Source organism: Sus scrofa, chromosome 1 (genome assembly GCF_054392235.1).
Source record: "Sus scrofa isolate SSC_HxYL_T2T_F1_AM1 chromosome 1, Sscrofa_HxYL_maternal_Yorkshire_Landrace_v2.0, whole genome shotgun sequence".
Lineage (NCBI taxonomy): Eukaryota > Metazoa > Chordata > Mammalia > Artiodactyla > Suidae > Sus > Sus scrofa.
The window spans coordinates 144,418,764-144,445,443 of NC_139383.1; the positions used below are offsets into that span (position 1 = coordinate 144,418,764).

General features: G+C 36.2%; 1 protein-coding gene across 7 annotated transcripts in view; it reads right to left on the bottom strand.

Moving 5' to 3' along the window:
- LOC102166428 (uncharacterized) overlaps positions 1-26,680 on the bottom strand; it is a 531,894-nt gene that overhangs the window by 70,815 nt on the left and 434,399 nt on the right. For 2 of the 7 annotated variants that reach the window (XR_014814706.1, XR_014814708.1), the window contains one exon: positions 22,468-22,519. The gene's annotated coding sequence lies outside the window, so the exon portion shown is untranslated. Of the gene's footprint in view, positions 1-18,326; positions 20,616-22,467; positions 22,520-23,629; positions 23,918-26,680 lie in introns of those variants that run through there. The other 5 variants (XR_014814727.1, XR_014814724.1, XR_014814729.1 and 2 more) reach the window with 5 other exon arrangements.

The following is a 26,680-nucleotide window of genomic DNA, read 5'->3' on the forward strand; positions in this document are numbered from 1 at the left end:
GAAGGTCAAATGACCTATATTCAGGTATTTTGTTGGAAGGGAGACCTAGGTTGTAATTAATTTTTGCAGATAACTACTGCATAACATTGGGTGAAACATGCTTCTTCAATCAGTAGTAATGAAATATTTGTTCTGAGAAGTGGTAATTACAATAGTAACAGAAGTCCAGCATGCTACCTCCCCCCCCATTTGCAGCAAGTATACAGGAGAACTGAAAGGAATATTTTATAAATAAACAGTGGATTGCAAAGAAAGGCATGGTTTTATACACATGGATATCACAAAAATCTAAAAAATTAATTGCTTAACAGATCAAAAACTTAGGTTAAAATCCGGTTCTTTAATGCTAGAGTGCTCTATATACCACTTCAAAAGTAAACCCTCCAAGATTAATGAAACTCTTTTTTTTCAGTTTTAGCTAGAAATAAGTTAGAAGATTTTTGGCTATGATAAATATAAATATACTATTAATATGTGGTGGGGAAAACATAGACGACTTGATATATTCTAAGTATTACTCACAGAGTTTGGATTTCATACCACCTGTACAGTTTGTCTAAAATTTGTTCAGCAGTTCTCACCTCACCATTAACATTTCCTATAGGTCCTCATCTCATTGTATATATTAATTTTGAGAAGGGGGATAAAATTCTTCAAGATACTTAGGAAGTAATAACAAAAAAAGGAGAGGAATTTGGAACTGTCACTTGGAATCTTTACTCCTAACCTTACAGAAAGGGAAAGATGAATTTTTTCAGGAAGTGTTGTTCAGAGTCTTAAATGCACTTAAAGGGGAACAGTGATTAGATGAAGCCCTAGTCAAAGTGCTGATATAAAGTGTCTCAGAACAGTTTTTTCCCTTTCAGTGACAAATATTCCACTTAGTATTGATATTCAATCATCCATCAATTCATCAATTAATAAAACATTTATTTTGAGTAAGACATAGAACTAGGATTCGCAGATAGCTTCTACCCTCCAGGTGTTCACAGTCAAATACAGAAAAATACCGCTGAAAGGCAAAATTACATCAGAGAGTGATGTGTGCCCACATAGAGCACAGAAATAGCACAGAGGAGGGAATATTGCTTCCACTGGAGGATCAGAAGTGCCTTTCAGGAAAGATACATATGGATTGACATTGGGTAAGTGAATTTTAGCTAAATGAGAATTTAGATTAAATAAGAGACTTTCAATTTTATGGATAATTGCCTTAGGAAAAGATGGATATCACTAGGATATAATGTCCAAATCCAAATCTCACCTCCTCCAAGTTTCCCTGACTCACTCTTTTGATCATCCTAAATTTTGTCTTTCTAACTGGACTCACAAATGGATAACCATTTCTTTCTTTCTTTCTTTCTTTTTTTTTTTTTCTGTCCTTTGTCTTTTTAGGGCCAAACCCACGGCATATGGAGGTTCCCAGGCTAGGGGTCTAATCAGAACTGCAGCTGCCAGATCTTAGCAACTCCAGGTCTTAGCCGCGTCTGTGACATACACCACAGTTCAGGGCAATGCTGGATCCTTAACCCACTGAGCGAGGCCAGGGATCAAACCTGCATTCTCAGGGATGCTAGTCAGATTCGTTTATGCTGAGCCACAAGGGGAACTCCCAGATAATCATTTCTATATTCTTTACAGAGTAGAGGGAAATCCATGTTAAACCTTCAGGTCTGGAAGGTTAAGGTTTATGTTGATATCCACTTGGATTGGTATTTCCTTTCCTTGCTTATAAAAATAAAATGATGTGTAAAGGGGTGACCCAGAAATACAAAGCACAGTGTTTAACCTTATACTTGTCACTTGCAAATCAGAAGCTGTGTTAATACTTTAAAGATTCCCAAAGTGAAAACATGTCAATGCAATATAGAAGCATTGAGTTGTGCTCTGAGTGTATATTGAAGAATGAGCCACATCCTTTTAGACTAAGGGGGACAAAAAGTAAGGTTGGAGGCATATGAACTTCATTTTAGACAGAAATAAGAGGTGTATGGCCCATCTGAACTTAGAGTACATGTGTGTATACACACACACACACACACAAGCACACATGGAAGGTATGTGTGTTTCTAAATATATACACATACACTCTTGTTTTCATCCTTAGGGTATTGGCTTGTCAATCCAGCTGCTAAGAAACTGGACAGATTGGCCTTTTTCCTCCAACAGGATGTCCTGGGGTAGAATTTTGCATGTGGCAGGCAGCCAGTACAATACATCACTACAGCTGGATTAGGAGGATAATACCAACAAGGCCAGACCAGAAATAGGAATAAATCCTTTTTGTAGAATTGTGTAGGGAATTTTTGAAGATGACTTTTTTTTTTAATCCAAAATCACTAATTCTACAGCCAAAACGGAAGGAAACCGTTGTCATGCAGAAAAGGGTGAAGAAAAGGACAGTGGGGCTCTTGAACAAGGGCATGAACCTGCATGAATACTGCAGCCTGATGTCAAAAGGGGAGGAGGAGGGGTGGCTATACTGGGAAGACAGCAAGACAGGGTTCAAAGGCGACAAAGAAAGGCCATAAGAGTTGGATACTGGATTCAAATTTCCTGGCCCTATTTACTGAGCTTTTCCCCAGGAAGTTTATAGGGATTTAAAAATAGTGTCAGTGTAGAAGCCAGGTTTATACAAGTGCCTTGGTATTTTCAGATATGAACTAATAGCCAGGCCTTAAATGAATGGCCGTTGTTCTATCCTATTGGTGACATTCAGTCTTTGTGTTTTTAACCAAGTCTCAACAATCTGCCTAAATCAGATCTTCTTAAGGAAGTTTTGGAGTTTATTTTGCCAGAATCTATGTTGGTTACTATTTAAACAACTTTACAGATCTCAGAAAAGATTTTAAATAATAAGCTTATAACAATACAAGAACATTTTGCTTATTAGCATAACCTTTTACCAACCACATCTACTCCCCATACAAAAATATAAGAATTCAGAATTTGCACTTGGTGGCCATCTGTTTTCTCTCTGAAAATTACTTTTAAGTCTTTTTCTTTGGGTTGTTATTAAGATATTTTAAATCACAATGTTCTTGCACAGCATGTCAGATAGAAATAATAATAATAAAATGAGTGTGTATAGCAATTCACTTGGAAACAGGAGAGAGCAAAAGAAAATAAGCGAATGTTTAATTCTAGGCAGAGGGCCAAACTATCCCAAACCTCCTCCTCCATCTGCCCTTGCCATATTTTAAAAAAACCACCTTTGATAAGTAGAAATTTCTTTGTCTATGGCAGCAGGGTTTTCATAAAGTAATGAGTCATAGAGGGGTTAAGTGCAAGGCTCTAGAACCACACAGAATAGGTCCAAACCCCAGTTCTGCCACTTATTTGCTGGGTGACCTTTGGAAGGTTACTTAACCTCTCTGTGCCTTGAAGTCCCCATTTGGAAAATAAGGGTACAAATCTATCTCTGATTTATTATGAGGATTACCTCAGGCAGTATGGATAATACAGTCAGAACAGCATTCATGATAGCTTAGGACAAGCACAGTCTGAGACCTCAAATGGCTATTATTATTTTTTTAGGGATACTAATTATTACTGTCATTTTGTTCATTAATCTGTCTTTGGTCAAGTGTATATACCTGGACCAAAATCTTTATAAGTGACCACTTCTAGTTGCATCTGTATCCTTGAAAATGCTCTGTCCTAGTACATTTGGATAAAATTGAGCTGCTCATCCTTAACTCCCAAATCAGCTATTCTTAATAGAAGCAAAGAATTTTCTGTGAAGTCAGCACAGTGTCATGTCCCAGGTTTCCCTTGGTTAGTATATATTTGGACAGTGGCCAAATCCCCATTAAACTTTCTATCAGTCATGTTCATTGGATTCCACTGGAAAGGAATGATAAAGAAACTGGGGAAGCATCTTCATAAAAACTCAAATGTGTCCTGTTTCTAAACAGTGAGCATTTGGGGTCTATGCTTCTACATTAGCGATATTTGTATCCTGATGTAAAATAATTGCATCAGAAACCATTTTGGGGGTCACTTTTTGGTACCTCTAAAAATGTGCTGATAAATTCTACCTGGGTATATTTTTCCTGCACATTCTCATAGCAGAAGGGGCACTGAAGATGCTTCTACAGGCAGCTGGTGAGGATTTGGCTGTAGCTAGATAACCTCACTCATTGGGCAAAAGGATAAGATGACTTAAGGTTTATGAACTATCTCTATACCCTTTTACTGCATTTACTGAATTTAAATTTTTTTCTTTTCTTCTTTTGCTCTTTTTTTGTTTCTTTTGCTCTCCTGATTCCTGAAATTATGAAAGTCATTTTAATGTTGATATCTAAAAGTTTTCATAACAAGTTAGATAGTCAGGTAGTATAAATTTTATGGTTTGCTTTGAATATTAACATTTAAAAAACAAAATCCAAAATACTTCTGGAATTTTAATCTACTGCAATCTACTTTCAAAAAAAAAAAAACATAAATGAGATTGCCTTGAACAGTTAGGCATTTTATAGCTTTCTTTTTTCTCCTCAAATTATATGTTTATTCCAATTTTCCAACCAAATTTTATCCTAATACACACATTTTATTTGAGAAGGTCTTTTATTGATTGCGCTACGTTACTTCTCTGTGATAATGTATAAATCAAAATATTAATTTATTTTCCTTTGGTGTAAGTCTCTACAAAAAATATTTTCGATTTGACTATTATTGCATTTGATCTTAGCCAAAAGGCCTAGAAGCAATTGGCAATTACTACAAATGTATTAGTAAACAAAAGAACAGAAATAAGACATAAATCTGGATAAATAATAATTATACATGATCAATTTCATTGGAAATGCATTTCATAATGAGATGGATGGAGCTGGTTTAATTTTCATTTGATTCATGTGTTTGTGGATGAATATTACTGCTAGAGTGAACAGAGTTGAGCACCTATTCTATTCTTTTCCTCATTTATAAACACTCTAAAACCTTGTGTACACAAATAGGTAGATGTAAATGAAAGGAATTTTATTATAACATTGTCACTCAATCTTGGTATTCCTCTGAGTTATATGGCAAAATATCATATATTTACCTACCACCAAAAAGTATTTCTAGTGCTCTATCAGCTAGCAACTTAACTAGGTGCTCCTTCAATTTTACTAAAAACAAAGAATTAGAAGCAACTTGTCTTGCTAAAGGCTGTATCACTCGGTCATTAGAGTCACTCATTGCCCCAGTTTCTGGGACGTGTACCACGAAAGTTTTATCAATATCAAATAACTATTAACTATTCCTGCTACTCTTACTTGGAAGCACTTTGTATGAGTCCTAGTACACGCAAAATAAAAATATGGTTAATTTTAATACATTGTTGCCAGTATATTTCTTAATGAAATGCTTTTATCTTATCACATGCTTTGAATATCCTTTTGTCAAAACTTAGAGCTGAAGATTTAGTGCATTCCATTTTGGGAAAATGCTCACTATTTAATCTACTTGGCAAAGTCAGTTTTCATTGTCTAGCCAATCAATCAATTCAAATTTAACTTTTAATAGAAAAAAAATCTGCTCTTGTTATGTTGCCTTTTTACTATATCTCACTCTTGAATTCTCATTCTAAGATACCGTAGGTAGGTAAGTAAGCAGGTAGGGAGGCAGTTATTAAGACAGGTAGGGCATGGAGCTGATACCTCCATATTTCTCACAGTATGTCTTTGCTTTGCTCCAAGGGTCTCTCCAACGAGAATCCTTAATTCTCTGATAATAGTTTGCAAAGGAAAAAGACAAGACTCTTGGAAGAATATATAACCTCTGCTACCTACTTTACAAATGTACTTGAATTAGAATATGTCGTCTTGTGGCAAACCTCCCCTTTCCAATGTTATGCTTTATAAGATGGCACTTTGGTTACAGGAGGCTTCGCAGACAAGTAGTATTAAAAATGATCCCTTCTTTTGGTACACTGGGACTTTTTACACCTGGGGCCAAATTGGTGAATGGTATGACTTTTATAAAGTAAAAGGACAGTGAATAAAGGGGAGATATGCAAAAAGAACCAGGATGATGTATCAGCCACTGACCCATTACCAGACAAAAGTTCATATGGATGTTGAAGACCAGGAAATTCATTTCTTTAAAACAATTGCTGCCACATAGACTTTGGAAAGGCATGCCTCCCATGTATCCTGCATGAATATTGTGAGATTCTAGGACTCTAAGTCCCTCTGAAAGTGATCTTAGTCAAGGAACTGTGCAGACTTCATGCACAAGTAGATTAAGGGACTATCAGTATTAGGTTGGTATGATTTCAAGGGCTTGAGGTGTTTCTCTCTCAATCCCACTGCCTCAGCTTTTGATGCCTGAAATTCCATCATCAAAGATTCATTTTATTTTCATCACCCATAAAATGATCTTTCAACCCCTAGAAAGATACCATTGAACCTTGTAAGCCACTTGTATCTTAAAACCTTAGTGTAAATGAGTTTTTAATTCCTGTCTAAAAAAAAAATGAAAGTGGAGAACATATAAAGATTGATGGAGGTAGAGGGAGATAATGACATAAAAATGGCTCACCGAACCTAATCTGTTTCATTCTATTCACAACTAGTATGTGCTCTGGATCCCAGTTTCAAGGGTCTCATGACATCAGTATTTGAGTTTCTAAGACCTAGTCAATTTAGATGAGTCTATTTGCATAGATAATTATAGCCATGGTTTATTGCATGATATAGGATACCAATCTCAGTCTAGCTTCCATACATACTTTATCACTACTTTAAACCTTGAAATGATCCCATGTCTTAGGTATCATTACTCAAAATTTAAGAAACAGAGATCTCCTTAGTTACACAGCTAGTATGTTTGCTTGCTTTATGTATGTAAATTGCCCTAATCTACACAACTATATTGGGCGCCCAAATACCAGGTATCCTTTTATCCTCATTTTTAGCTTCTACATGTAATTATTAGGGAGCAATGTATAAGAGTGAAGATGACTTAGGGAAGTACAAAGGAGGATTCCAATCACATTTATAACTTCAGACATAGCTCTTGTTCTTATTTCTTTTTGATAGGAGATGGGGCAGTTTCTTCTTCCCATGTGACCTGGCTCTTTTTTCTTTTTTCCCAGACATGATAATCTCCAACCTCGAATGTCTCTCCCTTCTATTATATAGAGACATTTATCTAGATCAAAATTATACCCACAAATGGCATAATTTTGTTCACTTAAACCAAAGACCTGACAATTATCAGAGACTACTAATCTTAGAAAAGAAATTAGAAGCTATTTCTTGTGTTTTCAGCATGCTCTTTCAAGTCTTAGGTTCATCTCAAGGAGCTTATCATGAAAGTGTCACAACAAATGGAGACTTTTAAACACATTCTGAGACCATCTACTAAGAAAATAAAATATTCTCTGTGTTGTTTGCATTATAGCTCCATGTTCGGTACATAAGAGTTCACTAAATTTATGGTGGTAATCATTTCATGATATATGTAAGTCAAATCATCATGCTGTATACCTTAAACTTATATGGTGCTATATATTAATTATTTCTCAATAAAAGTGGGAAAAACAAAAAAAATCTTTAAAATTATACAATACATAAATTATATCTCAATGAAACTGGAAAAAATAGATAAGAATGGGCAGTGAGGAAGGAGGTGGTCTGTTATTAGTATTCATGATTATAATATTGAATCAGAAGGTAATTTAACTTTTCCTTTTTCTTTGTAATTGTTACACCTCCCCTAGCAATTTCCAAAATTGTCATAAGAATCACAATAAATCACTTATTTTTCTTTGAAAACTATTAACTACTGGCTTATAGAAAAAATTATGAATGAAGTAATAGATGAACTCTTTATTACAGAAAAAATATCTTTCAGAGTCTTAACTCTGCCCCCTTCTTTTCCCTGGCTTTATGGAGATATACTAGACACCTAACACTGTTAAGTTTAATGCATATAATGTATAGATTTGATACATTTATATATTGCAAAATGGTTACCACTGTAGCATTAGCTAACATCTCCATCAGGTTCTATAACTACCATTTCCTTTATGTGTGAGAACATTTGATATCTATTCCCTTAGCACGTTTCAAGTACATAATACACTATTGATAAAGTCACCAGTCTGTACATTAGATTCCCCAGAACTTATTAATCTTGTAACTGGTATCCTTTGACCAATATCTCCCTATTTTTCCCACCCCAATACCCCATGTAACTACCTTCGTTTCTATGAGTTTGGATTTTTTTAGAGTCACATATAAGTGATATCATATGGTATTTGTCTTTGACTTATTCATTTAGCATAATGACTTCAGGTTCCATCCATGTTGCCGCTAATGGCAGGATTTTTCTTTCTCATGGCTAAACAGTATTTCCTTGTGTATACACAACACATTTTCTTTATCCATTTATCTATTGATGAACACAGGTTGTTTTGATGTCTTGACTATTGTGAATAATGCTGAAATGAACACGGGAGTACAAGAATCTCTTTGAGATCATGTCCTCATTTCCTTTGGATATATACCCAGAAGTGGGATTGTTGGATCATATGGCAGTTCTTTGAAAAATTTTTTCAGTAGGATCTCCCATCGTGGCTCAGGGTAATGAACCCAACCAATATCCATGAGGACATGGGTATGATTCCCTGGCCCCGTTCAGTGGATTAAAGATATGGCATGGCCATGAGCTGTGGTGTAGGTCACAGATAAGGCTCAGATCTTCTCATGTTGCTGTGTCTGCGGCATAGGCCAGCAGATGCAGCTCCAATTTGACTCCTGGCCTGGGAACCTCCATATGTTGCAGGTGCAGCCCTAAAAAGACAACAACAAAAAAATTTTTTTCAGTTATCTCCATGCTGTTCTCCATAGTGGCTATGCCAATTTACATTCCAACCGATAGTGCACAAGTGTTTCTTTTCTCTACTTCCTTGCCAACACTTGTCATCTCTGGCCTTAATGCTCTAACAGTGTGAGGTGATATCTCCTTCTGCTTCTCATTTGCATTTTGCTAATTATTAGTGATGTTCAGCATCTAGTCATGTACCCACTGGTCATTTGCCTGTCTTTGTTTTCTGCTGCTTTTAAGTCTCATCTCCTCTGTCTGTCCACACCCAACACCTCTCTAGCCTTACATTTTCTAACTCTTATGTCTTTACATGCTGTCTCCCAAGCCTGAGATTATCCTTTGAGCAGTTTGATGAGTTCCCACTTGTCCTTTTAGACCTAAATCTGACTTCCCTAGACAAAATGAATGTAGAGGCCTCACTACTCCTACAGGATTTTTGCATGCACATCTAGTATTCTGACTACTCCCACTTACAATTGTATGCATGATCTATCTGCTTTTTGCTAAGGAATTTATTTGGTACATTCTGTTGAATATCTCAAATTCTCATGATTTAAATGTCATCATTTGTTGATTTGTTATTTCAAGTTAATGACAACTAGCCTTGTGAGTTGCAGTTTGTATGCCAGCAAATATCACGTGACAGTTTTTGAGCAAATAAACATATGAAACCTGGTTTTTGGTTGCACAATACTTGGCAGTCTCTGTCTTTAAGGAGGTCACTGGCTAGTGAGGAAGAAGGCATTTAACTGACAAGAGAAGTTAAAAAGGCTTAACATCAAGAAAGATAATTTCTGACACTACCTAAAAGTGCCTGGAAGAAAGTGGCCATACTACAAGATGAAAAAGGGAAACACAGGACAAGGGAAAAGTTCAGTGAAGCAGGACATTATCCCTCTGCTACAAAGAAGTGAAATACAGTATGCCTTTACAACTAACAATCCAAGACACATTGCAAACTTTGGGTTGCTTTGTAAGAGGATAAAAAAATGCTACAAGGTCATATAGCAGTTGACAAAAATTTATCAAAAATCAATTTTGTCAGAAGCTTCTCTAAATCCCATGGCTCAGCTGGGAAAAGTCACCATCCTGCACTGAAGTTTCCACCTGCCTTCCAAATGGGAAACTCAAACATGAATGACATATTTGGGGCAACGGTGACCACCTGACTTCCCTCCCTCAGTGGACTTCTCTCTCATTATTCAAATGGAAATCTATGTTAAGTTTTAACCCAGGGACTATGAAACAGCTGACATTATGAACTCTCTTCCTGTTTCCAACTTCAAAAGAAGTCCTCTGGTAAATGAGTCCTCTGGTATGAGAATTAACCAGAACATAGTCTTTTTCCAAATCATAATCTATAAATCTAAATTAATGGAATTTTACTGTATGGCATGTTAACATTGTTAAGGATAGGGAAAATATCAAAATATCTAATACCAAATATGGTAACATTTTAATTACATTGAACAAAGCTTTACATAAATTAATGTATGATACATACAAAATGTTATTGAGGATAACTTTTGTGCCAGTAGGAAATTGTACCTGGGGATGTGAGAAATAAACATGTTTTAAAATATTGAAGCCATGGAGACACTTGTTTGTCTAAGCTGTTTTGTTCTATTCTGTTCAGTTGGCTGGTGGGTAGGAGGGAAAGAAAGAAATCTTGGCAAAAAAAGGTTGTATTTAACATATATTATTGTTTCAGAATAATAAAAAAGGATAGTACATGTCAATTTGCATGAAACTGATGTGAGTTTGAGATTAAGGTAAAGTGACTAACGCAGTGCCTGGTAAAATGGATAGACAATGCACTCTTAGTAGCCAGAACAGCAGATACAGATGCAAAACTCTGCAAGTGTAGAAAAGACCATGCAATTTACTTCACCTAAAGAAGTCAGATTTGGGTCTTAAAGGATGACTGAGTTCATTAAACAGCCCAGAAAAGAAATCTCAGGCTTGGGAGACAGTATGTGCAAAGACATGGAGATAAACTACATAGCATTGAGCATGATGAAGGTGAGGTGTGGGTGTGAGACATGGAAAGGAAGTAGAGGTCAAAATCTGAAGAACCTTTTATGCCATAAGAAGATGTTCAGAAAAAAAAAAAAAAGACATTCAGATATTATTTTATTCATTGTTTTTCCTTTAAGTCAGTGGTTTCCACTCTGTGCATGACATACCTAGTGAGATTTATTAAATGCTTATGTTCAGCTTCCTCACAATATATGCAAACACATTGCCAGATTTTGCAAATAAAAATACAAGGTAACCAATTAAATCAGTATTTTAAATAAACACATTTTTAGTACGTTTTTATAAAGTATATCCAGTGCAGTACTTGGGACATAATTAAAATAAAAGTATTTGTTTACTGGAAATTCAAATTTAACTGGGTGTCCTGTATTTTTTCTGGGAAAAATTCCACCTCCTCAGAATAATCAAATCAGAATCTCCGAGTAGGGGGCCTGGCCACCAACATGTCTTAAAGCTCTCCAGGGATTTCCTGCGCAGGCAGGGTTAACGACCACTAGTCTAAGTGATGAACAGTCAAAGAATTTCAAACAAAGGAGTGCCAAGTTGAGAAAGATCACCGGGAAGAGCATTCTGACCATTTTGTACAGTTGAAGAGGAAGAGGCTGGCTGCAGAGAGTGTGTTCAGTTATTGCAGGCATCTGGTGAAGAGCTGGGGTTGGCTCAAATGAAAGCAGTGGTAGCAGACACAGGGAAAAAAAGAGATTCTCGACCAGAGACGGGATATACTGACTAAGAACTTGTGGGAAGAGAGGGCAGAGTAGGAGCAGAGGATGACCACTCAGCCGCACCAATGTCACCATTCCTTAGCTCCTCCTTTTCCCACCCTCTTTCTTTAGCTTGGGTTTGAGCACAGCTGCATTTTATTATCTCAGTGACCTTAGACAAGATACTTAACCTTTGTAAGACTCAATAATTCTTCCATAAAATGGTGAAGAGGTAATAGTAACCTATTTTGAAACATTATTTGTGAGGATTAAATGAAATACTACATATAAAACCCACATTATTCTTTCAGGCACATCAGGCACGCCATACATGTTGGCCATTATTGCAATGTTGTTGTCATTGTAAATTTCATCAAGCCAATTCTGATCTCTCTCTTTTTTTTTTTTTCCTCTTCTTCACATTCTTTCCCTAGTTTTCCCTCATGTCCAGTTTCTTACTCATGTGCTCCCTTTTCTTCTCCCTCAATAGTGACTTTTTGAATCCTGGAGTGTCCGGAGTTGCCTGTTTAGAAACTGATTTACTGAGGCTAGTTTAGAATCATTTAAGCAATGACATGAAAGAATCAGGCTGAATATGGCAGCTATAACTAATTCTGAGGCTAAATGTCTATAGAATAGCTTAGGGAATCACCAAACCATTCTATTATTCCACTCTTTGAATAACCAGTGTCATAGCACCACAGGCTCCAAGAATGTCAGCATGGAAAGGGCCTTTAGAATGTATAAACCTACTATGATAACTATATAAATCAATATAATAGCTGCACTTAAGCAGAAGCTTTTGTAGTTAATTCTTTTAACCTGAGATCTCACTCCACATCCAGGGTTCTGGAGAGGCTATAAGGTAGAGTAGTTAAGAGGGCAACTTCCTCCTTGATTGGACCCTTTGTCAAAAATAGTAAAAGTTATAAAAGACATTTGGGGAAAAAATGGGGAAATTTGAATACGGATTGAATAGTAGATGACATTATTGAATGTTTATTTTTATGACGTGGCAATGGCATTGTGTTTCAGTGGAAGAATGTTCTTATTTTCAGAAGTATCATAACAACTGTAACTTACTTTCAGATGGTTTAGCCATGTGAAATAAATACACACACGAGTGTATGGGTATACTCATGTGTGTGTATGTATTCATGTGTGGGAGGATGGTGTGAAGAAAGGGGAAAAAATAATTGCCAAAATTGATTGTCTAGCTGAAGGGTATGTGTATGTTATAAAATCATTTTCTTTAAAAAGCAGTATAAGTATCAAACAAGCAGCAAGGAAGGTAAATTTTTGAAGATAGAATCAATGACTATTGTCATCAAAAAAAGAGGGAGGAAGAGGCTCTTGGGTCAGACAGACCAGGTTCCAATCCTAGTTGGCAACACTGGGCAAGTTAGAAAACTTCTCTAAGCCTCTGTTCCCTCATCTATAGAAAGAGGCTAATAATTATAAGAACACCTACCTGTAATTGCACTCTCATCATTGTAATTAATTGAATAATAAAGGTAAAGTGTTTAGCACCAGGGCCTGGCACATGCTAAGAGCCCAACTGGGAGTTCCTATCGTGGCTTAGTGGTTGACGAACCCAACTAGTATCCATGAGGATGCAGGTTCGATCCCTGGCCTTGCTCAGTGGGTTAAGGATCCAGCATTGCCATGAGCCGTAGTGTAGGTCGCAGATGTGGCTTGGATCTGGTATTGCTGTGAGCTGTGGCTGTGGCAGTAGCTACAGCTCCGATTTGACCCCTAGCCTGGGAACCTCTGTATGCCATGGATGCAGGCCTAAAAAGACAAAAAAAAAAAAAAAAAAAAAAAAAAAAAAAAGGCCCAACCGGAGTTCTCTCCCCAGGGTAACCTCAGAGTACATGGGAGTAAAATCAGGAAAACGTGCTCTGTTCAATCTGTGATTTCTGCCAGATCCCTTTTTTTTTTCTTTAATTTTTAAAATTGATCTGTCTGTGAGAAACTGGGACATCAGGAAAAAGCTGGACCACTCTTTTGTGGAATAAGTCAGTACAAACAGAAAACCCTTTACTGTCAAGTAGGTAGCATAAAGGTGGCATTCCCCCTCCCTGTCATCTCTAATGCCAGCAATAAACAAATCATAAAAAATGTGCTTGGAAATTTCAGCTCCACAGTAATAGCTGAAACAAAGGCAGAAAATTGCAGCTCTCTGTGTAATAACTAAGCCTCTCGTTATGTGCTGCTGTATTAAATATAAAACATTTTCATTTCCTTTGTATAGGAAATTCAATAGGACCTGAAAAGGGGGTCAACCAAGTACTGTGACTCCCACAATAAAATGTGAGTGGTGCTAATATTCCTTTTCCAACTCTCCAGTGACTGCAAATAACCAAACAGATAAAATGTAGCTTTCATAAAACTCGAGGTTTGGTGGAGAATTAGCATGAGACTTGTGCTTGCTACTTGCTAAGGGAAGGTTGGCCAAGAGCTCAGATTTATGCCATGAAATTTAAATGGTTTTCTCCTGAGGTTTTCTTCACAATATCATTGTATGCGGCTGAGTTAGTTTATTGGCACTTTTGTATGGGGATTGTTTTTGGAGGAGTGGGGAGTGTGGGGGGTAGGGGTGAGGGTAACCTATTTCTTTAAGAAACCCAGCACTTACGGGGCTCTAGGGAATTTTAAAGCAGGGAATTTGGAAGAGTAACACATGTAAGAGTCTCCAAATGGTGAGGCAGAATCAACAACATTTACAAAATTACATTGGGGGAAAAAATAACATGGTAAGATCACAGTTCTTTTGTTGGGGTGTTTATAACATAACACATGGCTTCATCTCACTAGGCTTCTGAAATTAGAATGATATTGCTAGAAGATTTTTATGGATCAAGATTTGAATTTGCATGCAAGTTTGCAGGGGGTTTTGTACAAAGATTGAAACCTCAAATTGAATTCAGACCTGGGTATTTTAGCAGCCGGGAAAGGTCATTCATGGTGTGTCCAATACAATGTCACTAACTAACTTAGAAACAGGAGGTCACAGAGAGAAGTTAAGGAGGGTTAGACCTATAAGCAATTCAAGCAGAATTTAATTACAAAAAGGGTAGCTGAATAATGGCGTTTATAGCTAAAGGCAGCAATAGATGCAGGAATTGTAAATCAGTTCAAGGAAGCCGAGAGAAAAAGGGAATCAAACAGAAAAACAAATCAACTTTCTTAAAAATATCCTAGGGTTAACTGAGCAAGTCTCAATGGATCAGAGAGCCAAGACTTTATCCTTTCAACATCCCTGTGCTTTGAAAAAGACACCTAAACAGCAGTTCATTGATTTCCACAAAGGCCAAAGACCTGTGTCATCCACCCAATTGAATTCTTTTGTGTTGTACATGTGCTTACCCTATACTGTCTGTCCTCTTACAATTTTATCTCCCCATGTATACATTTCTCGCACCCTGGGTAGGACACAATTATTCCATTCTTGCCAACATGCACTATATAATCACCTTGGGAACTGACATTTCATTCTTGCCCTTGCAATACACAAGAGGAATTAAAGGTCCATGTCCTCGGTGTCTTTAATGTTTTATTCCCTCTGTGCATTGCAAGGGTAGTAGCTAAATGCAAGAAAGAATTCATCTCAAGCTGGAACTTAAAAAAAATGCACATCCAATAATAATTATACTGTTTTTAAATGACTATATTTCTGGACAAGGAAGTAAAAAGCAGTAAGGCCAACATTAAAATGCCAAAATAGCAGAGGATGCTTGTGAAATGGAGCTTACAATGGGACTGCCAGAAAGCTTGAGCTAACATTAGAATCATGTGAAAGTTGGCAACCCAGGCTCACGTGGAACTAAAGAAACAGTGTTTTTGTATATTTCCAGTTCCTGTTGGTTCCGATCCCTTGAATGTTGCTTGGGGTATTACACTCCCAATTCCAAACAAATTTCAGCTAAACCTCAAAATATTTTCAGCTATAAGAAACCAAACATGATTTATCCTAAGCATAATAAAATCAGCTTAAATTTCAGTAAAGCTTTAGGAATCTTTGTAGAATACTGAGGTGTTAGCAAAGTCCCTATGATAGAACTAACCATTCTCATGTCCAATTTTTAATGGTTTTGCTTCTTTAGTTTTATGTCATATATAAATGCTTTATGGTTTTCGATTTCATATTTTTAAGCAATTTCACTCCTACTACCCAGCACCTCTGAACCAAATATTCCATGCTTTTGAATCAGGCTGCTTATTTTTTTTTTAAATAACCCAATTGACATTTATTGGGCAAGTGGTAGCCAGACATCTCCTCTGTAGGGAGAGAAAATGATTTTAGGTGTTTTCCCACTCCCCTGTCTTTCTGACTAAGTGAATTTCAACCCCTGATCCAAATCACAAAGGTCATCCATTAGCAGAAAGAAGAAACTAATTTGGCTTTCCCTGGCACCTTTCATACACAGTGATTGTCTAAGAGTTTGCATAGTGATAAGGTAGAGCCTTAGAGAATAGTTTGTATGCAGGTTGCACATTAGAATGTCACCCTCATCTTAGGACCAACTTAAAACATGACTTAAGACATAAGGATCTATTGAGAAAGGGTGGCCATTCATTTTTTAACTGGCATGCTTTACATTTGACTTTTTTAACTGGATCTCAAGCAACTATTTTACTCGATTAATAATCATAAAACAACAGCTCCACGAGTAGATTTCTGGTGGATGATTTTTTTTTCCCTTTTGTCACACTGTCTTCCCTCTGTCATTAGTTCAACAACTTATCACTTCAAAACAGTGGGGCTAGGAAAGACATTTGACAGTTTTAAACCAATATTTGATTGGCACCATGGTTATTGTGACATCGTTGATATAGATGGAATGTGTAAGGTGGACTTACCCTGTGCCTTCCAAGGGCTTCTCTTAAAGAAAGAAGAGAACAGATTAAGAAAACCTAGAGGAATAAATAAAGGTGAGGAATCTGCTGATGCAGCCGTACATGAAGAATTGCATTACTTACTTCTAGATTTATGCTTAGAAGACAAAGAAATGTATAAGCACCCTTGCCTTCCTGTATCTTTCCTCTGAGCTCTTAAAAATACATGCATACACACATGTATGCATATATGATACACAGTGCAATCCTTTAACATTATTCCAGAGAAACACTCTGTCATTCTCTCCTATTGATTTATAAATTCCTACTTTTCTTATACTTGTCAAAACTTTTCGCTTATACCTAAGAGCTAGGGAATCCAAATCGGTACCATCCTGAGTGTCACTGTGTTGATCCTAAGTAGCCCCTAAACACTTCCATCAATATTTATTGATAGGATCCACAGGCACTCCAAGTGATCCCACTAATGAAGGGCATAAACCAGTGGCAAGTTGAGGGGAAAGGAGGTGGCCCTGCTGTAAGTCAGAGTTCTGAGGGTGAGTTGGGTTGCTCACGGGCCATTGACAAAACGTCAAACATTTCAAATTTCTGACCAGCTCTCTGGCTGATGCCAGGCTAAGCAGAAACATGACTCTTTCCTCCAAGGAACCAAAAGACACACAGACACACCAACACACAGAAATAAACACAGATTCTGTCTTTTTTTTCTCCTCCAGTTGCTCACTCTCTTGCTTCCTGTGTCACATGCACGTGTGCGCACACACACATACACGCACACATGCGCACACGCGCACACACACACGCACACACACAAATAGTCTACAGGGAAATTAAGCAGTGCCAACGAAACAGTGTACTGAGAAACTTCTTGGATAAATTAACAACGCAATTACATTACATGACATGCCACAAGATGGATGAGGAAAACTTGGCTGGTATTATGTTCTGTTTTCAAATTGCAATTTATTTGAGGGTTTTAATGGATGCCTTATTAAAACATCTCAGCCCTGGTCAGGTTTCAGCATATGTCACAGTGGCCTGTGATTGATGACACCCTCTGCTGCTTCTCTTGCACATTTGCAGGGAATTTAAGCAAAGAGGGAATGAGCTGAGGCCCAGCTTTGTATTGATCGTGTGGAGGTGCGCTGCCTGGGAGCACAGTCTAATAACATTCTCTTAGCTGAACTGCTTCACATGAAGGCATTTATTACAAGAACTAAAATGTTATATTGCTCAGAATAAAAGAATATTGTACAAACAAAAGAGTTAGCACTGAGTGGAGGCGACAGAAAGAGGCTACGGTATGCTACAAAACCATGCCTTGCTGTCTTTCAGAGGCCACATTTCTAACTGTTGATGAAAAAAAAAATGAATAAAGTGATGCTTAAAAAGGTAAAATGCTGTGAGCTTAATTTTTTTGCTTATTTCAGCCAGTTGTATGTGTAACAGATGAATTTCATGAGAACACCAATGCTAGGTGAGGATCAAGAGGGAAGTAGCCTTAAAGTCACTTGGAAAATATCAAAATGGATTTTAGGACATCATTTCTAGTGCCATCTGAAATCTCACATATTATATATGCTGTACTTATTTTTTTCACATGCTCCCATCAAAACAGCGAGAATTATTCATACCTAAGGAGTAACTGTACTCCCATTTACACGATAGAAATTTGATAGATTTCTGTCGTTTTAATTATAAAAGGGTTACACTTGAAATTTTATTACTTCAAGATTTATAAGCCCTTATGTTTACTGTCAAGAAATTTTTATTTCATACTGCTTAATCAGCAAGCTTGATTCCAGTTGCATATATGTCATAAACATGCAGTCAGAGAAAAAAGACTAGAAGGCCATAGAAGGGCAATGCTAGTTATCACTAGGAAAATAACAATTGTAATTTCTTTGTGCTTTTCTATAGTTTAATTTTATTCAATAAACACATTATTTTTAAGCTCAAATAAAGCATTTCAAAGAAATTTGTAACATTTTGATTTGTAAGACAGTAAATAAAGAAAAGGTATCCTTTGAAAGAGTCTAGAAAAAACATGATCATTTTGGAAAAGGATTCATTTTGCCTTAATATTTGATACTTTCTTAGTAAGCAGAATCTATGCATTGAAAATTTAAATTTGAAAAATCAGTAACAGTTGAAAAGAATGAAAATATCCCTGTGTAATACAAAGGAAAAAAAAGTTTAAAAAAGCTAAAAATAAGAAAGACAGTGTTGCATTTCCAAACTCTGATAACATTAAGGTTTGTCAATTTCAGTCCAAAGGATTTTTTTTTTTTTTTTGGCTTGACCTGCTATGATTGCTATTATTTGAACTGCTACATTTATTATTTTGTTAGCCTTTGAGGGCCTATAAAAATCTCACCTAATTATATTGGAACCACCCAGCATCAGAGCCAAAGCCAAAGAAGGTGAGAAAATGGCCAATAGCTTTTCTTGAAATGGAAAGAAAAAAAAAGTTAAAGAATGAAAAAATAGCAGAAACCAAGAACACTCAGGAAAGCCAGCTTTATGAGTCTCCCAAGAAATGGATACAGAAAACATTTTTTAAATGTTGACAGAAATTGTTAAGTTGTAAAAATGGATTTCCCAGCATTGTCAGTTGAATGTACCTTCTAATGTACAAAACACCAAATTTACAGTCTTTGGATAGATTGTGAGAGCTTTTGGTGGAATGACCCTGTGCAAGAAAAAGGAAATGTTACTTAACATCCAAGGCCTTTTTTTTCCTCTTGGATTTTAGATTTCATATCTCTTTTCCATCTTTTCATGACACCTCATCTTTGATACACCTATCTGTGTATCAAAAGGGAATTTCTTTTACCATGTAAGTGGTTATATAATATCAAAAACTCTGGGTTCCTTTGTTCTAGAATTCTCCAAATTTGGAAAACTACTTAACTTCAAGTCAATGAGCATTTATTGAGCATCATCTGTCTATAAAGCAGTGTGTCTGGCCATGGTATCATAATTACTTGCCTCTCTGTGGTGATAGCCAGCTCAACAAGCCAGGATCTTCTCTAAATTGCCTACATCTACACATGCCTTAGTTTAGCCACCAATCAACCCTAGGTTAGAACTGAAGAAATACAATGACAATGAGCTACTGTCCTTAAACTAGTAAAAACAGACACATGTATCAATAATCACACAGTTCAGCCTATGAGAAGAGCTATGGGTGGAAAAAATTAATGTGTGGTATCTCCTAGGATAAGTCATATGTTTTATATGGATTTTACATGAACTTACCAAAAGCATAAAGCAGATGATGAGAATACAATATTCTAGGTCAATCATTTTCAATGAAACTGGGAAAAAGAATGTTGCTTAGGACACAAAGTCTTCAAATATTGTAACTATTCTTTGAATAACTTCTAGACTGAGCTCCATACAACACACATAAAAAGGGGAGGGATAAATTAGGAAGTTGGGATTAACATATACACATGACTATATATAAAATAGATAACTAACAAGGATCTACTGCATAGCACAGGGAACTCTACTCAATATTCTGTAATAACCTGTTTGGGAACAGAATGTGAAAAAGAAGGGATATATGTATATGCATAACTGATTTCATTTGTTGTACAATTGAAACTAGCAAAACATTGTAAGCCAACTATTCTCCAACAAAAAAATTTTAAATATTAATTGTTTTTTTTAAAAAAGTAAATGACAAGTGGAAACTCAAATTCCTACTCAGAGGTGGCTAAGTTCATACTACTGTCTGCCTCATAATTGGTTCTATTAACCACTTCCTGGTAAGGCATATTTGATAACCAAATCTAAGTGACTGCAGATGATTCACTCATAACCTAAGTGAATCTGTATCTGTTCATGGTGGTTGTGTGTTAATGTCAAGCTATCCCACCCCACACCCTCTTGCACTGTCAAAGTCCCAGTTGAAGAATCTATGTTATTTTGGGTTCTTGGTCATATTAGTGACGAATTTTGGCTTGATTAGTAAAAGGCAATTTCTTAGAAAATTGTCAAGTAGCTCAGAGCCAAGGAGAGGTTAGGTAACAGAATATGGGGCAAGGCAGATCAGCTGAGGACTCTCTGGTTCTGGATGGTTTCCCTCCCATGTCTGATGATAATTTTGCAAAGAAGCCACTGGTTCAGGAGTCTCTCCTCATACATCATAGCCTAGGCCTTTTCCATTGTGGATGGGCTCTAAAAGGAACAAGCAAGAAAGTAACCTGATAGACAAGCACTTTTCAAGCCTCTTCTGGCACTATGTTTACTTATATCTTATTGGCCAAAACAAGTCACATGGCCAGGCTCAAAGTCAACGTGGAGGGAAGACACACCAGGTGGGTATAAGAAGGTGGAATTCCTTAGGAGCCATTACTGTTACTCCTTATACATTCAGCCTCTGCTTCCAAAATAGAAAGGAAGTGCCTGTAATTTTCTTCCCACAAGCTTATTCACAAGTAATGAATGAATGGAATAAAAGGGAATAAGGTTGATATTAAGAAGAAAATGGAGGGAGTTCCTGTCGTGGCACAATGGTTAACGAATCCTACTAGGAACCATGAGGTTGTGGGTTCGATCCCTGGCCTTGCTCAGTGGGTTAAGGATCCAGCGTTGCTGTGAGCTATGGTTTAGGTCACAGACATGGCTTGAAGCCCGCGTTGCTGTGGATGTGGCATAGGCCGGCAGCTACAGCTCTGATCAGACTCCTAGCATGGGAACCTCCATATGCTGTGGGAAGAGGCTCTAGGAAAAAGGAAAAAAGACCAAAAAAAAAAAAAAAAAAAAAAAAAAAAAAAAAGAAGAAGAAAATGAATAATGGGAGGCAAAATAACTGATAAATGTCAACAAGGAACCCCCATTAAGATTTTTGAAATGAAATTGACTGAATCCATATACACAATATTCTATTCCTCTGAAAATTCTGGGCTGTGATTAGGTATCATGCAGAAGGGATTCATGCTTTTCTTAAATGACCAGTTCCCCATTACCAACCGGGTAAACTTTTAAGATTAGGCAATAAAACTGTGAATCATAATCTTGATCTTTTTTTTTTGTTTGAATAACTATAATAAATATTCCTCAACTGATTTAGGTTGCATCTGTTCACAGTTCAATTGCTGAGTCTAAATGTAAACTAATAGAAGCCAAATATGATATGTATATTTTAAAAAGAGTGTCACTGCTTTAGAAACTTGTTATCTTATGTGTCACACACTTTCTTTCCATTTGCCTGGTAAATAGCTATTACTGTACATAACCACACTACTAAAAGTACATAGAGAAATGAAAATAAGTAGATATTTTCTGGCATTTTAGTGCACAAATATAACCTCTTAACCTGCAGCATCCAAAGGTTAAGTCTCAAAACCGAGTCCATTAACCTTTCTAAATGGTTGTGATATTAAAAACTGACTCTTAATAGCTATGGGTCATCATCTAATGCAATAACCATCAGCAATAAAGAATTATGGATTAAGAACATTATCTATCTATAAAATGGTCATTTATGACACTTGCACACAGACCATCTCTAAAGTGCACAGATACCCATGGCCAAGAGTTCAGACCTAATAATGTACATTATGCTTTTATTAGTATAGTTATGATATTAGTGAGTTTTTAAGAGAAAAATTATTGCATTGATAAAAGTCTCAGGGTGTTTACATCAAACATGAAATTTACAAAGCAAAAATCTTCAGAATTCCCTTTCAATTGAGCTATAGCTCAGCCAGGTGGGGCTAATTAACTCAGATGGTCAAATAAAGAGAAAATAAGAACATTTAGAAATTTACTAGTAGCTGTGCCACAGGAAAAATTTGTACTCATCTACATAAATGAAGAACGGCCATTCACATGAAAGCTTCTGTGTCTTATCAAAAGGAAATTGTTCATTTAAATTGAGCTTTGTTTTGTTTTTATTATGACTCAGACAATTAACTCAACGTATGTATATTCAATAGTTACTATGTACCATCGACAAGGATATATAATATTTGAATTTCATAGCTATGAATGAAAGAAAACCTTTAATTTCTTAAAAGGGCCTTACCATCAGTCAATATTCTTAAAGCTCAGAAGTGCCACAGAATACAGTCTTAGTTCTGCAAAAATAAAAATACAAAAATAACCTAAGTTAACCTTATTTTCTCACCATATTTACTATCTTAACCTATGTTTTGTCATCAGCCCTCAAAAACAAAAGGAAATGTATTCAGGGCTGAAATGACATTGGACCTTCTTCTAAGGAAAAGGAGAAAGACGAAGATACAAGAAGAAAAGACATTAATTTGAAATGCTTTGCATCTTACTAATCTTTAAATATATTTTCTTGAGAATATTTTTGGGTTTTTCTATATTACTTGAAATTTATTTATTTAGATATCCCCCTCCAAATTTAGTTAATAATTTATATTGTCAGTAGAGCAATATGACTTTGGGGCACAGAATTAATGCCCCTTATCCATGTTATTTTATTTTAAAATCCAAAGTAACAATGAAATCAGAAAATACCAGTGTTCATAAAGACAAAGTGTAGATGCCTTAATAGGGATCTGCTGTTTATGCTAGGTTTTTCTAAAATGTTTTAAAAAGCACATTTACAAGCAACATGTAATCCATCTCAAAGAGCAATAAATAGGTTATCTTTAAAGACTCTTAATTTGTAAAGGTTGTTTTCTTTTTTCATGGCTTTTAGGAATCAAAGATCTCATGAATTTAGAACCTGAGTCTGCTATAAAGAGGAGGTAACTTCTTAGTCAGTGAAGATCTTTATCTCCATGATCTAACTCAGATCATCTGGGCCACATACTTGCATCCCAGTGTCCCCTAAGATATCTCTCTCCAACATCTTTATGACTTCCTGGGCTAGGATAACCAATACCTGATCTAGTATTCATTCATAATGTGTAAAGCTCAAAAAATTTGTCAAATTGAATTGCTAAAGAGAACATCTTATGTACTCCTCAGCCCATAATTCACTCCTAACTTATCGTCACTACAATCTCAGGTCAGGTTGTTTCAGATCAATGCCAGAGAACTTGAGAAATTCTACAGGGTTGAATTCATAAGTCTCATTAATGAGTCACATGCCATATTCAAACTGTTAGGTTAACAGAAAAATAATCTCTAAGACCCAGTAAATCTATAATAATCAGCAAGACATAACATTTTTTTTTTTTTTTTTTTTTTTTTTTGTCATTTTAGGGCCATACCTGCAGCATATGGAAGTTCCCAGACTAGGGGTTGAATCGGAACTTCAGCTGCCAGCCTACACCACAGCAACACGAGATCTAAGGTGTGTCTGCGACCAACACCATGGCTCACACAGCAACGCCAGATCCTTAACCCACTGAGCAAGGCAAGGGATCAAACCCACCTCCTCATGGATAATAGTCGGGTTCTTTACAGCTGAGCCACAACTCAAACTCTGATAACTTTTGATTTCATCTCCTCTTACAAAAGCCTAAATGTTTACTTGGCGTGCCAGACTATAAGGTCCTCTGAAAAGGAATTTATATCTTATTAAACTTTGTATCCAGTATGTGTAAAATAGAAATCAAAGCTTCATACTTAATATTTGCAATTTGATAATAACAAGTATTAAACACCAGACAGCTGAATATTCAATGTGTTTCAGAGAGTTTAAGCTCTTAAAAGTGTTTTGAAATCATATTCTCTATAGGGCCACCAACTACAAATAGAGTTGAAGCAGATAGATTTCTTTATTTTGGTAAATTTCCTTAGAATCTGTCCTGTAATGTGGTTAGTTTGCCAGATTGCTTTCACCACAGGATGTTAAAACAACACAATAATCAACCAAACTATGTTAACCAGAGTCCCTATAGGCATATATTTTATGAAACAAGAAGCAATGCAATTTCAAAATAAGTTTAACATCATTTTAAATTCTGTTGTCAGCAATTCTAATTCTCAAAAGTGCTTCTTGTATGATCTCTTTATACAAATATCTAGACTTTACATCTGTGGTTATTCTTGTACCTTTTACAAAAACTCCTTGGGATTTCGGATATATGTTCCTCTTTTTTATTTTTCCTACTACTGCTTCTTCACCTTCTTCATCTTTACCTTCCTCTTCATCTTCCTAGTCTCCCTCGACACTCTCGTTTTTGTTATTGAAAAAACATTATTGATGGTGTGATAGATATCCCATCTCTCCATATTTCCTTTCTTCAAATGCTGGGCTTCCAATAAGTTTTATTCCGACCACTGTCAGCTGGATCATTAACCAGGGATTGATATAGAGGGAAAGGGAATCTGCCTTATGTGAAGCATCGCCCTAAGGCAAAATGCGACTCAATCATTTTTTTAATTATACAGAGTACTATTCAAAATAATCACCTTCGTAGGCTATTCACTCATTCCAACAAAACAGATACCACTAAAAACAACAACAACAACAAAAAAATGGAACTATTAAAATTGTCTTCAGGGCCCATGATGCAATTTACTGAATAGCTATTTAAATATAAAAATTTGAGCATTTTTTACAATTTAAAAATGGTTCAGAGGATAAATTGGATAAATGGCAGCATTTTAGACATCACCCTAGGTCAGAAGTTCTTCATATAGAATTTTTTTTTTTTTTTTTTTTTTTGCCATACCTAGAGCATGCAGAAGTTCCTGGGCCAGAATTTGAACCTGAGCCACAGCAGTGACCTGAGCCATTACAGTGATAACACTGGATCCTTAACTTGTTGAGCTACCAGAGAACTCCTTAGAAATATTTTTCAGTTTAAGTCTTCTTTCAATATGGTTCTGCTTAGACAGTTGGCAGGGTTTACCTTCTGTTGGTGGAAGGGCTGAATTCCTGTATGTATTAAGGAACAAGATAGCTGATGATAGCTGTATTTATCTAAAAAGGGAATTTTCTTTGCAATCCTTTCATGGCTTGAAAATCTTTAAGAAAAGATCATGGGGGATCTATACTACTGGAAAGCCACCTCTGTAAGAGCACTAAATAATGGGAATGATAACAACGTGGAATTCAAAGAAAGAACGTAAGCCCCTTCCATCTGCTTCTAGTTGGAACTCCTAAAAAAGTAATACTATATGTTAGTGCCTGCCTTACAGTTCCCTGATCTCATCAAAGCCTGACTGATTTGCCCAGGACAAAGGCCCAGAAGTTCACCTAGAGTCTTATTCACCTTCCTGACTTGTTTAGTACTTTTCTTTCCTCATTCCCATTGTTCCTCACTCCTGCACCTGACAGCACATAGCACAGGGAGGCATTCCCTACATATTTGCTAAGAAGATGAAAGAGGAAATAGATGCTAAACTTTAGCATATTACCCACTTGTCCTCTCACCACAGATATGGGAAACAGGAATTAGGATGTATCTTAGGATATTAGATGCTCGAATTAAATATCCAGAACACGTTTTATTGCCTCTATCTTTTCCTCTCTTCAAACTAGTTTTCAACCAATAAGATTCTGGGATTTCAACATTATTTGGACTTTGGGAAAAAGATACCTATTTTCCTAGAAAATAACTTATTTATGCCATCCTCATTTTCTCATCTCATTGAAATTATATATATATATAATTATATATTATTATAATACAGTATCTCTATATAACTATAATATATAATATAGTCTCTCTCTAAATATATATATAGATTATATATTAATTCCCTTTACCAGTGGTTGGTTTTGGGGTAGACATCCAACCAAGTTGTAGACGATGTTATATGTTATGTGTAAGGGGAAATATTTTAGAGACACTTCTAGTAAAGGTTTCTTTCTTTAACAAATATACACAAGATATAGAGAGTTGCCTTTTCTGCCTCTAGTATTGCTGTATGGAGATGCGATATTGGAGTTAAATGATCATCTTGAGACCAATAAGAAAAATAGTTGTTATGCTAACAATGGCAGAGTGGGAAGAGGCATAGAATTTGAATCAATCCTTGGTGATATAATTAAGCTTCTAGATTACCCAATCCCAACATATTATACCTTCGGGCTTATTATAATAAATCTGACATTTAAAAAAAAAATTCTATGCTGTTTGGGATATTCTGAGTTTTCTGATGAATTGCAACCTAAAGCATTCTAACTTTACTCAAAATCAATCTAAAAAACATTCCTTGCTCTGCACTTTGAACCCAGGGATCTAGTTTCACTTGCTGCAGAGGCTGATGCTTATCTGAGGGCCTTAAACTCCTAAGGCTGCTTCGCAAAAGTTTTAAGGAATCATCTGAAGATCTTCACTTACTCCTTTTACAGAGATGGGATATAG